The 12,895-nt window shown below is 37.3% G+C and overlaps 1 long non-coding RNA gene across 1 annotated transcript; it reads left to right on the forward strand.

The window, feature by feature from the left end:
- Positions 1-2,295: 2,295 nt before the first annotated feature.
- LOC114804664 (uncharacterized) lies at positions 2,296-2,669 on the forward strand. Its single transcript, XR_003752788.2, has 2 exons — positions 2,296-2,397; positions 2,450-2,669. It is a non-coding gene; the product is annotated as an uncharacterized LOC114804664 (long non-coding RNA).
- The last annotated feature ends 10,226 nt before the right edge of the window (positions 2,670-12,895 follow it).

Raw genomic sequence — 12,895 nt, forward strand, 5'->3', positions numbered from 1 at the left:
ACGCTGGACTTAACCTCAATTGTGCAAATAAAGAAAACACTCACCGGAAAATGAGATCAAATTAAAATTGTGAAAATTAAGTAACGCTTGGCAATTGAACTATAAATGGTTAACACTCACCAAAAGTATGTTTGTTCAAAATGAGAGCAAGATATAAAAGAACTCAAAGCACATAAGAAAACTGTCAACTGAATTCCAATGACAGCAAATTAATATTCTGTTCGCAATGAGAGCACGATGTAAAATTGATAAATCGTATTGAAAATATTTGATTTTCGTACAGTGTATTTACTCAAAAAAATGTCAAACTCAGGAACGGCTGCACCGATTCCAAACAAACTTCACACAAACCACCTCCTTATAGGTAGGAACGAACTCTAAAATTTTTGTGTCAATCGATTCGGCGGTTCTTGAGTTATAAGATTACCAAGGAAATGTAACTTCTTTTTATATATATAGATAATGTGAAAAATATTTCTAAGGATTCTCAGACAAAAATAAAGAAAAAAGTAAGATCAAAGTAACCGAACATTTTATACTCTCCCAATTTATTTATTAAATTTGTATTAGTATAACATCCAATTTGATCCACATATTCATCATAAAGTTTACTAGCTGTAATATCTAGGGTAATTTCTGGACCGATTTCACTAGTTTTCGCCACGAAGCTAGATTATATCCACGAATATACTTTCTCTTAATTTTACTTAGATATCTTACATATTATATACAGTATAAAGACCTCCGATTGTTTGAAAATTTTACCTATTTTAGATGTATGTATGTGATTGGCGTTGCAACCGTTTAGCCGGTTATAGCCGAATCGACGATAGTGCGCCACCTGTCTCTCTCCTTCGCAGTTCGGCGCCAGTTGGAGATCCCAAGTGTAACCAGGTCGCTCTCCACCTGGTCCCTCCAACGGAGTGGAGGCCTTCCCCTTCCTCGGCTTCCTCCGGCGGGTACTGCATCGAACACTTTAAGGGCTGGAGTGTTTTCGTCCATTCGGACAACATGACCTAGCCAGCGTAGCCGCTGTCTTTTTATTCGCTGAACTATGTCAATGTCGTCGTATAACTCGTACAGCTCATCGTTCCATCGTCTGCGGTATTCGCCGTTGCCAATGTTCTGAGGACCATAAATCTTGCGCAAAATTTTCCTCTCGAAAACTCCTAGTGTCGTCTCATCTGATGTTGACATCGTCCAAGCTTCTGCACCGTAAAGCAGGACGGGAATGATAAGCGAATTGTAGAGCTTGATTTTGGTTCGTCGAGAGAGGACTTTACTGTTCAATTGCCTACTCAGTCCAAAGTAGCACCTGTTGGCAAGAGTTATTCTGCGCTGGATTTCGAGGCTGACATTGTACGTGTTGTTGATGCTGGTTCCCAGGTATACGAAATTATCTACGACCTCGAAGTTATGACTGTCAACAGTGACGTGGGAGCCAAGACGCGAATGCGCCGACTGTTTGTTTGATGACAGGAGATATTTCGTCTTGTCCTCATTCACCTCCAGACCCATTCGCTTCGCCTCCTTATCCATGCGGGAAAAAGCAGAACAAACGGCGCGGTTGTTGCTTCCGATGATATCAATATCATCGGCGTACGCCAGGAGCTGTACACTCTTGTAGAAGATTGTACCTTCTCGGTTTAGCTCTGCAGCTCTTATAATTTTTTCTAGCATCAGGTTAAAGAAGTCGCACGATAGTGAGTCACCTTGTCTGAAACCTCGTTTGGTATCGAACGGCTCGGAGAGGTCCAATCATGACGGAGCTTTTGGTGTTGCTCAACGTCAATTTACACAGCCGTATTAGTTTTGCGGGGATACCAAATTCAGACATCGCGGCGTAAAGGCAACTCCTTTTCGTGCTGTCGAAAGCAGCTTTAAAATCGACAAAAAGGTGGTGTGTGTCGATCCTCTTTTCTCGGGTCTTTTCCAAGATTGGGCGCATGGTGAATATCTGGTCAGTTGTCGATTTTCCAGGTCTAAAGCCACACTGATAAGGTCCAATCAGTTTGTTGACGATGGGCTTTAGTCTATCACACAATACGCTCGATAGAACCTATTTTAGATACAGAGGCAAATTATATTAAGAATAGGTACTTCGTAAAATATCTCAGAGATTTAAAAATATTTTCGGTACAAAATTATCTACAGCTATTTATATAATCGGGTGTGTAAAAATAATTTTTTTATGATTATTTTTGGCGTAAAATTGGCCTTGTAAAAATTGTGCGACATTTTTCCAGCATTTTTTACGGTAATTAAAATATATCAACTATTAAATTTGTAAAAGCAGCAAACTCACTATATAAGCAAAGCCATAAATGGCATCTTAACAGTTGATGAATTAGACTATCTTCCAGAAAATGCTTTGTGTCACCTTAGTTGTTACTTTCGGTAAGTCACTAAGGGTTTTAATATTGGATTTGTTAAACTATTTTCTTTGCAGTAGTTTTGTGCTTGCTTCAGGCGGTATCGGCTGATTATATGATTTTGGCAAACAGGAGCGGTAATCCAATAGATCCATTTCTAGGCACTCTATTCTCTGTACTAACCCCTCCACTCGGGACTGCAGGGTAGGTTAATAACAAAATGTTTGTTAATTATTTGCTTCAAATTGTAACAATGATACAAATGGAGTGATGTAAATAAAGTTCTTGGCAACCTAATCAACTAGTATTTATTAAGAAATAGTTAAAGCTAAACCTTCGACATAGAATCCAATTTTTAAACTTCAACGTTGGTGTGATCTGTTTAGTAAAATGTTCTTCAACATACAATTTAACCTACAAATATCGAGATAAGATGTGAGCCCTTATAATGCTTAGATAGTATGGAATACTAGACTTGACAACCTGCTCTTTACTTTAACGCTGTAATGAGGTATTTGACTTACAGGTATTGTATCGTTCCGACTCGTTTAAAATAAACAACTATACTGCTAAAAAGGCTTGAGCATTCATGCAATATATTAATTTTAGACTGCTTAATCGCTTTGGTTTTGATATTCTTCTTAGGAGAAATAGTTGGATGATCGAAACAAAAATTTAACTCATTCATTTCCATATGAAAATTGTATTAAGGAATTCTAGTTGGTCTGACTAGAAAAACGATCCCTTGTCCTAGTAGTCCTCAATGATTTTGTATGAGGTATACCACCAGCCTCGGTTTGTGGTATCAAAGCTCCGAATGCCCAGCACCGCCAGGTAAGCAGCACTGCCCCAGCCTCCCGGAACACTAAGTATGGGACCGGGTCTTCATTCTTACTATACTGAGCGGTATACGATTATAAGAAAGCCGTTTGCTCCATTTCTTTGAAATATTTAAGAAATTTATCGATATTTTCAGTAAAAGACTAGTCATAGGCACTGAGGTCGTCACGCTCGGTATCTGGGATCCTATAAATTCTATAGTACGCGTTGGACACTTTTTAGACGCAAATTTTGTTCCGATATCTTCATTGGTTCTTGATTATTTTTTGTATGGTGAACGAAACAGATGGAGTTCCAAATTGAGTTATATAGGAAGTAGGCTTTATCCATTCGTAATATCCTGGTGTCATTAGATATATATCTGAGAATATTAATATTTTATTATAAAATTAATAAAAAATCATTTCTATTTATAAAGCCATAACAATTGCAATATCTTCACTGTCGTCGCTTTCCTCAAATTAAAGCTGAAAGTCATATTTCTTTTTCTTCAAGCAAAATATTTTCTTTTCTCCCTTTAAGCGTCTATAATGTATTGTCAACATACAAATGTCAAATTCAGACACGCTCACGCTCGCAGAACAATGCAACAGAGAAAACAGTGCCGCACAAAAGTATGCTGATAGGGTTGTTTGTCAATTTAACCCCGAAAAATTACCTGGTTCACCCACACCACGGACTCATATACAAGTATGTATCTGTCTGAGCAGCTTGCGCCAAAGCCCCACTAACGAACAACAGACACTACAATTTTTGGCAACTCACACCACCACGAACAACATGGACACACATACTACCGAACTAACTGTCAACTTATATGTATATATAATAGAAGTGGTACAGGAGAAACAGGTGAGTGAAGCTGTATTGATGAAGTTGCCGTAGTTGGAGAGAGAGACAGCAGGTTGCAACCGGTGCCGGTGACTTAGCGTCAGTAGAAACTCCATTCCTCGCATGACCCCCAATTTGAAAGCTGATTTAGTTGATTTGGGTGACTTGCGGTGGTGTTTGTGCAAATATTTGTTTGCATGCCTTTGTGGGTGTGCGTGTTGTGACTGCAAAATCACCGTCACAACTTTTCCTACTATGACTGCAGATGTCAAAAGATTCTTCAGTAACTTCAATCACCTCCTCTCTTTTCACAAAACAACAACAGAGCACACTCAGCCAAGCAGAAATTCGACAAAAGACAGGCAACAATAATTCGTCAAGTCGTATGCTATATATTTTGACTTTGCAGCGTATAACTTTAACAAAACTAGCAATTTTCTCTAGTGAAAGCTTCCAACAACAAAAACAGACTACAAAGTAGAGAGCACATCGACTCTAACACGGTACAGTGGAGGTGGGAGTAGCACAAAAGTGAAAGGCAAAGAAAAAATCAGCTCAAATTGCCATAGATCTTTGTTGTTGTGGGCGGCGTAGCGAAAGCTTAAGAGGCCAAAAAACCGTAAGACGTACTGCGCGGAAACGGTACACATCGTAGTTGCTGAGTTGTGTTGACGGTGCACGCAGACGGATGTAAACATGTCAACTGTGGAAACTTTGTGCCGCAGACGAGTTGGTATAAAGCGACGCTGCAACAAATGAACTTAAAAGGAGCAGCCGAAAACTTGATTGAAAGGAAGCACTAGCAAAAAGGTAGCCATTTTTCCGAACTAAATAAATAAAGTTAACAGCACTCACTTTAGATTTGCGAATTGAGAGACATGTTTAATGGTTAAACATTTATTTTCTTAAACTTAAACATAAGAAATGTCTTTAAAAATTTGGACTGAGTTGAATTAATGGTTTTAAAGTTTACTGTTGCATTTAATGTACACTGAAGACAATAAGCCTAGAGTCAGATTTGGAATAATGTCTCTAGCTTAGTCAGAACTAGTTTGCTAGGACGGGTATCCCTAGATATAAGGGTATTGAAAGAAATGGGATACCCTTCCAACTGGCTGAGAAATCGTCAGTCACCAAATTGTTAGGATCGGAAATGGCCGATAAAATGCGGATTGTGGCCGATAAAGGACTCTCTCCTCACTCAAGTAAACAGCAAATATTAAACGTAAAACGTTCAAGAATTTTGTACATGTCTTGTTTGAGAAGATGATGACTATATCAGTACATATTCAATATCACCAAGAATGACAAATCGTTATTTCGTTCTTTTTCTAAGTTTTGTTACTGAGACAATTTTGAAGTCTTCTTTTAGGTTGTACAGAGATTTTATTTTCAAGTACTGATGCCTAATCCAGTGAAAGATTGATCCGCCAAATTGTCTAATAATCATAAAATTGTTGGGCGAAATGTGTTAAGAAAATTCCAACAACTATGAGGAAATTGGAAAGAACCTACCACGACATAAAAGTCTCGAAGCGGAATAGGAATATTTCTAAGAATTGACTTACGATTTCTACGATTTAGTATTATTTATAAACCTATATTCAACAGTAATATCGTATATACAGAGTTTGAGTGAGTTCCTAAGTGTATCGTCCGATTGAGTACTAAATCTCCAGATCCGATGTGATAAGCTCTATTTCATAGTAACAATGGAGGGTGTCAGTACGGGGTAGCAATTGAATTAGACTTAATTCTGAGCCAATTAACTATAGATGATGATCCTTACTTTACACTGAAAGAAAAAGTCGAGACGGCGGTGCATTTATCAAAGAATAGTAAGTTAAATATTTGGATGGATTATTGAACAATAGAAGTAGATGGCGAATCCTCAAGTATGGTACTTCTGAATGGAAATTGACGGATTTAAAAATGCAGGTTATGGGAAGTTTCCTTCCGACAGTTATGGACGGACATGCTTAGACGATTGTTGAAACAGACACTGAAAATAAAAATGTCTCAGCTGATAATATTTGAAGATGTAGATAAATAACGTCGGGAAGGAAAAGTTTCAGTTATCTTCGAAAAACTAGTATCAAATGCTTTGTAATACTGTATCGAAAAGGTCCGGACTTGCTAAATAAATTTAACCGAGAAAATTAGCTGTAGCTGAGAAATTCCGATGGAAACATAAACTGCCTATTTTCTTAGTGATATATCTTCTTGCTTAGAGCTCCGAACAGATTCGTTTTGATTTTGTTCTAAAAATCAAGAGTTTTATACAGATCTATAGGCACCTTCATATGGTTTAAAGCTCTTTGAACAAACTCGTTTTTACTCACTTGAACATAGGAAATATTCTGAAGCTTCTTCAAAACTCACTGAGCTCCGGCTATGAACCTGGTCGAATGCGGTGCCAACCTGGCACTTATCCATTAAGTTTCTTCATACCTTTTAAGCACCTTATTTTACCTTATTGCCACAACCACTGATTTATAACTGTTGTCCAGCGTTTATTGTGTTGTAAACATGCATAAATTGCTTACGAATGTCTAACGGTAATAACGATTTGAATGAATAATTGAAGTGTATGAATAATAGCGCTGCATAAAACCAGTGAATGATGGTCGCCATTGATTGAGCATATTGTGAGGTATTATGGTGATGCATATTCCGCATTGTGTGGACACCAACAATGGGATTACACACGTAAGGACACACGAGGACATTCCATTTCTGGTGTTTATGTGTATCTGTGTAAGTATGGCTGCATGTATTTCGCTGGCCGGTTGAGTGTATCAGACTAATAAATGTCAAAATTGAAATTGACAGCCAGTGACAAGTGCACAACGACACAACAACAACAGCGAATACACCTATAATGGACATATGCACGTCCAATATACCAACCCCCAGCCTTACACATACATACAAACAAATTGTGAATTTATGCACACAGCTGCCATATTGGGGCTCTTTGGGGGGGTATGGATAATAAAAATTTCGCAGACAACAAAAGCGGTCAGACACATTGATTTTTGCGTTTTTATGCTTTCCGCATTTTCCCCCCACAAACTGTACATATGTGCAACCACATGCTTTGGTATGTGTTATTATTTCAATTTGATTCTTTTTTATTTTTGGTGCACATATTTTCAGTGGCATTGTGGTTAAATTAGTTACGTACGTGATGTCATTACAGCACATCAGTCAGCCAGTCAGTCGGAATGGCTATAGGACTGGACAGTTTGACAGACAGTTCATTTGGTTGTTTGTTCGAAGGAAGGAGGCGCATTTTTGACGTTGCTGCATAGGCTTGTTGAGAAGCTTATGTTGTATTTCGGGAAGCAAATTTATCATGCGATTGGTGTATTTATGGATTTTTATAGATTTTGTGGAGAGGTTTAATGAAAGCTTTTCTTCAGTGAGTCGTAAGTAGCTTTGGAACACTTAAAGCTAGATATGAAAATGAAGATATTAATAAAAAAGTTAATGTTCTGGAAATCTAAAGATGTCATGATCATTTAAAATATATTCCAAGAAAGTTAGATTCATATATGATAACATTTTGAATGCACTATTTTGCTGCAAAAGCTCACCTTTCCATCCAATATTTTTCCACCCTTCTTTGACTGTATGACCTAAAAAGCTCTACAAAAAGCAAATTACTCCAAATTGCAAATAAAATGTTTCCCTTTAGGATTACTAGAAGTCTCAATAAATTTTGAGTTGGACCTCTTCCATGCAATACTCTTAGCTTAGATGTAAATCAAGTCCTTTTAAAAACAATAAGTACCTGAACAGAGTAGAAGATTTGAGGATTTGAGATTAAATAGAGTTTATGTTCTTGATTAAATCAATAACTATGGCTATCAACGATTAAAGAAGATAACATCTCTCTAATATAGAAAAAACAGCAGATCGCTGAGCCAGGTTTCGCTGTCGAACTGGATTATATATTAGATATAATTGTAATACAGTTACTAACTTAATTGAGACATATGTGAAGGTTCTATGCATTCGGACCTTGTTTTGAGGAAGAAAGATATTTAGAATTATAGTTATATTTAAAAATATATTTCTCAGTCTACATCAGTCTTGAATAACTGATATTTCTCAAAATTATTTATTGTTATATCATATTATCAAGGACATGTGATTGATTATTAAAGATAAGGGTTTAGATTTACATTTTATGTGCGGTATCAACTGATGCTTACTTCCTAGGCATAAGAATGTGATTCCGGAATATTAGACTCATTGTAATACTTCCACCAAGTTCTAATACCAGGAACTAACATTCGGAGATTTTATGACAAAAATAATATTTGAAAAATATTCTAACACCGGGATAGCTTTTAGTTCCAGTACGTGGTACTCATATATACAACTTCGTTCTTTGTCAACCAATCTTTTAGAACCACCCTTTTCCAAAATTTCAACTTTCTTTATCACAAAAATGAGAAACACACCTGCTAATCGCTCACTAAACCGAAATCATTTGTCAATTTACCACATTTCAACCTAAATTTCTAACCAACAAATCACATGTTTACTAATGTTTTTTTTCTCATTGTGCAACCACAAAAACTGGCAACGCCATCGTTATCACTGTAAATTTTATGCGACCCATTAAATTATATTTCCGAGTAGAATGAGTTTGACGTGTGTATGGCGAGTGGAAAGCCATTGTCGATTGCATTAAAACGAGCGCGACATTGCGAGTTCTACCACTCTTCTAAATTATGTAAGGGTGAGTCTGCACTGCGCACATAATAATTTCCTGTTCAATGAGCAATTACAAATACATTGATAATCGCAACTCCACAATAACAGCAACAATGGGCGCACGCCCCAACTGATTTTATGCGCGTTTCTTACTAGTATAGAGGTGGGGATGTCATGGGATTGATTTGTATTGGGTTGACAAACGGGTACTACTATATATGTAAGCTTTATGTGTTAATATATGTTAGCATAGAACTACCCTGGAAGGAATATATGCTGCACTAAGCAAATCAAAGCTGGAGGAAGGCGTGAGTTGGTGCTCCACTGGCCGCCAGAAGACTAGTCTGGAGTGACAATACTCTCCGTAAAAAACAGAAAATTGATAACTTTTACAGCTTATTTTTTACGAGCTTTAATATGTTCCTAACACTGACAGACTAAATTCAGTCAATTCTTCAGTGATGGAAAAATAAAAACAGAATTGTCCAGTCTTCTGTGTAGTTTTAGCGTTATCTAAAGTATTGGACACACCATCTTTGATTCATATCCTCTTCTATGCTCTATCCATCGCTTTATATTCATGTAAATTGTACCATTCTATTGGTTGAATGTATTCGTGAATTTTCGATTTTTCTAGCAGATTTTTGAATTCCACGGACGAACTGGAAGAACTACGGTCTCATTAGTTTTCAAATACGTTCTAGATTATATTTCACAAATGACCAAACCCATAACAAATCCGTCCGCTGACAGATTGTCAAGACTGAGGTAAGTTAGCGAAAAGCTTTTTGGTGAAACAAAAGAAACGGCTCCACTGAACGTAGATCTTGACATATGCAATGGAATTTGGGGATCCAATTTATAGCTGTAATCGATTGGTCGCTTCTCTGCTCGCTATCTTTGGGCGCTGCTCGTCTGTCAACAACAAAGTTATCTAGTTGAATTCGGGCAGGAGAGTATGCGGATAACTCATTAAAAACTATATCGCCGTTTGCCAAACTTTTTTGCACCATAAGTGCTACCAGTCTGATATAATTACGGGATAGTGCGTTCTATTGGCTAAATCCGAAAAGCTTGCTAGCTCTTATGGATATGATATCTTAGATAAACTACTTACCGACACAGTTTAAGATATCTTCATCAGTGTGTCAGCATTTAGTTCTAAATAATCATTCTTAGATCTGCCAGTAACTATGAACTTTTTGCTGAAATTATTGTATATATAGTCTATAGCTATAGCTCTCTCAATTGATTGGTCTTTATTTTACAAATTCCTACTGGGTAAGAAATGATTGAATTTCGAATGACTACACTTGTGTCATAAAGACGATACAATATCAGTTCAATTGTTGAAATTTATCTGTGCAATTTGTGTTGGCTCACTCTACCGTCGTCTTCAGGACAATTTCATTAAGACCAGATATGTTGCAGTTGTATTTGGTGTAGTACTGATGTGAAGCTACTACAATGAGCTTTTCGTTGATAATTATATATTATGATTTTGAGTTCAAGCTCACAACACGAAATCTAAGAAATCCTTCAGTCTTGTAATAAAATCGGTGACCCAGAAATCCTATCCTACTAGAAATATACGAGAATATTCTTTTGCTGTTCGTTTATGAGATTAAAGGGACTTTGAATTGAGTATTACGCGATATGCTTAGCTACATGCTCATATATCGAAGCAGTTATCACTAAGAGACCAACTAAATACTACGATTTTCATGCCTTTAGTCATTTAGCACTTATTCGGCATACAGCTCTGGTCTGAGAGAGATGAAAGCTGAATAAGGAGCCAAATCGAAAGCTTTTCCTACGAACAGTACTCTGGAGTTTCCTAAGAGTAAATGGGTTTTCCAAAGGGGCGCTATAAAAATAAACCGATAGGATAGCAAACGACGCTCTTTTGAGCCCTTCTCTTCAGTAAAGTTTCAATTGAGGATGGCCCAAATCAGTCTCTCATACGTCGTTCTTAAGCGTTGGGCATCTCTGTGACGTCGTTGTGGCTAATTTTGCGAAAAGATTTTGGCATACATCCTTAGAAGAACAAATTAACGCAAGAACTGACGCCGTTTGATCACCAGAATCGTCGTGCGTTCGTAAATAGGGATGAACAACAACTTGAAAATGATCTGGATTTTCATCGAAAAACCACAACACAGCGAATGTCTCAATCGACTTATTGAAAACCAAGTTTGGTAAATGTTAATTAGCCGTCACGGTGGTTCGATTTGACGTCGTTAGACTATTTCCTTCGTACGATTTTCCAACTTGAAATTGCATCAGTATCGGCCGATATATGCTTGAAAATCGTCGAAAATTAGGTTTAGCGTCAGGACTACTCTAAGCGGGCCCTTGGTTGCCATGCAAAATATATCGAGTTCCATACATTATGATATCGAATGTAATTTCACAGGAATAGACGTTTGTAGCGCTCTATTGAAAACACCTTTGCTTTTAGCATCGACAACGAAATGTATACCCAGCTATTGACTACATAGTAAACTTCAGTTTGATCCCTAACTCAAATAAAATGTGGTCTTTATAGTCATTATTTGGAATATTACTAATAGTCTCTTTCATAAGAAAATTTCAATTTGATGTTCTGTCAACAATCACTATCTGAATTTGCAGGTTCACCGTTCAGATGAACTTCTTAGATCGTTTAGTTATATAACCAGAACCGAAGTCGTAGGCCCTAGACCAAGTTTAGATGACAAAGGATACACAATTGCTAAATTATTAAAAAATGGCTCTAAAACTTCTCTCACATTTAACCTTTAACCTTACAATTTATAGTTCATTTCATTCGAAACATTTCCACTGAAGTGCAATTCAGACTGAAAATTATATTAGAGAAGTGAAAATTTTCTAGCAAGCAAATTCTCTATGCTCACAATAACCCACATGTGGGTTGTTGCTGTTTTCATACGCCTGCGTTGTTGTTATTTTTTTATATTTTTTTGCACATTTTGTTGTTGTTGTTGTTTCGGCACACTGGTGTTTCACAAAGTGTTAAGCATTTCTTAACAAAATTTCTCACGTCCCAAATAATTACGAGAAACGAACGTGACATGTGTGGCAAATAAGAGAAAGGGTGGGCGGTAAACTGTAAATTCACGCATACATGCATATGTATGTGTTGTTGGGCATATCTAAAGCAACAACTACATTCGCAGTGGTGTGAGCATGCAAACATGCCTATTTTGTAAATATTTGTAGCATTTATTAAAATGTGTGCAGATGTACTTGCCACAAGGAGGCAACATAACTGTAACAATGTGTTATATACATATGTACATATATTTGTTGTTTGTGGCATACAAATATCATATTGTGATATGTGAATGGAAATTGTGTGCTAGAAGTTGATGTTTGACTTTTAATAGACGAAATTTTATCTCGACAAGTTAAGACATACTTGAATAATGATAGCAATATAATACTAATGGCTAAATATATTACTTGTTTATGGTGAAATGTTACTAGAAGTAAGAATGCCAATTAGAAGTTTGTGTAACCGAAATTCCAGAATTTGGCAGACAAATGTATGTATGTTATTGGCGTTCAACCGTTTAGCCGGTTATAGCCGAAACGATGAGAGCGCTCCACTCTTCTCTTTCCTTCGCAGTTCGGCGCCAGTTGGAGATTCCAAGTGTAATCAGGTCGCTCTCCACCTGGTCCCTCCAACGGAGTGGAGGCCTTTCCCTTCCTCGGCTTCCTCCGGCGGGTACTGCATCGAACACTTTCAGGGCTGGAGTGTTTTCGTCCATTCGGACAACATGACCTAGCCAGCGTAGCCGCTGTCTTTTTATTCGCTGAACTATGTCAATGTTGTCGTATAACTCGTACAGCTCATCGTTCCATCGTCTGCGGTATTCGCCGTTGCAAATGTTCTGAGGACCATAAATTGGCAGACAAATACATACAATTAATACTGGGTAATGTTCTTGGATTGTCAAAGCAATCAAAGTTGATGTCCAGAGCTAACTCATTTATAACGGTAAGTGCTAGAGTGTCCTTTTCTTGCTAGAGAGAGAAAGAGAGTAGCAAGATCAAGCGAGAGAAAAATAGAAGCTTATGGTGCGGAAATTAGCACTGAATCGAAAGTCTGCATAATACCC

The sequence above is a fragment of the Zeugodacus cucurbitae genome, chromosome 5, assembly GCF_028554725.1.
Source record: "Zeugodacus cucurbitae isolate PBARC_wt_2022May chromosome 5, idZeuCucr1.2, whole genome shotgun sequence".
In the NCBI taxonomy this organism is placed as follows: Eukaryota; Metazoa; Arthropoda; class Insecta; order Diptera; family Tephritidae; genus Zeugodacus; species Zeugodacus cucurbitae.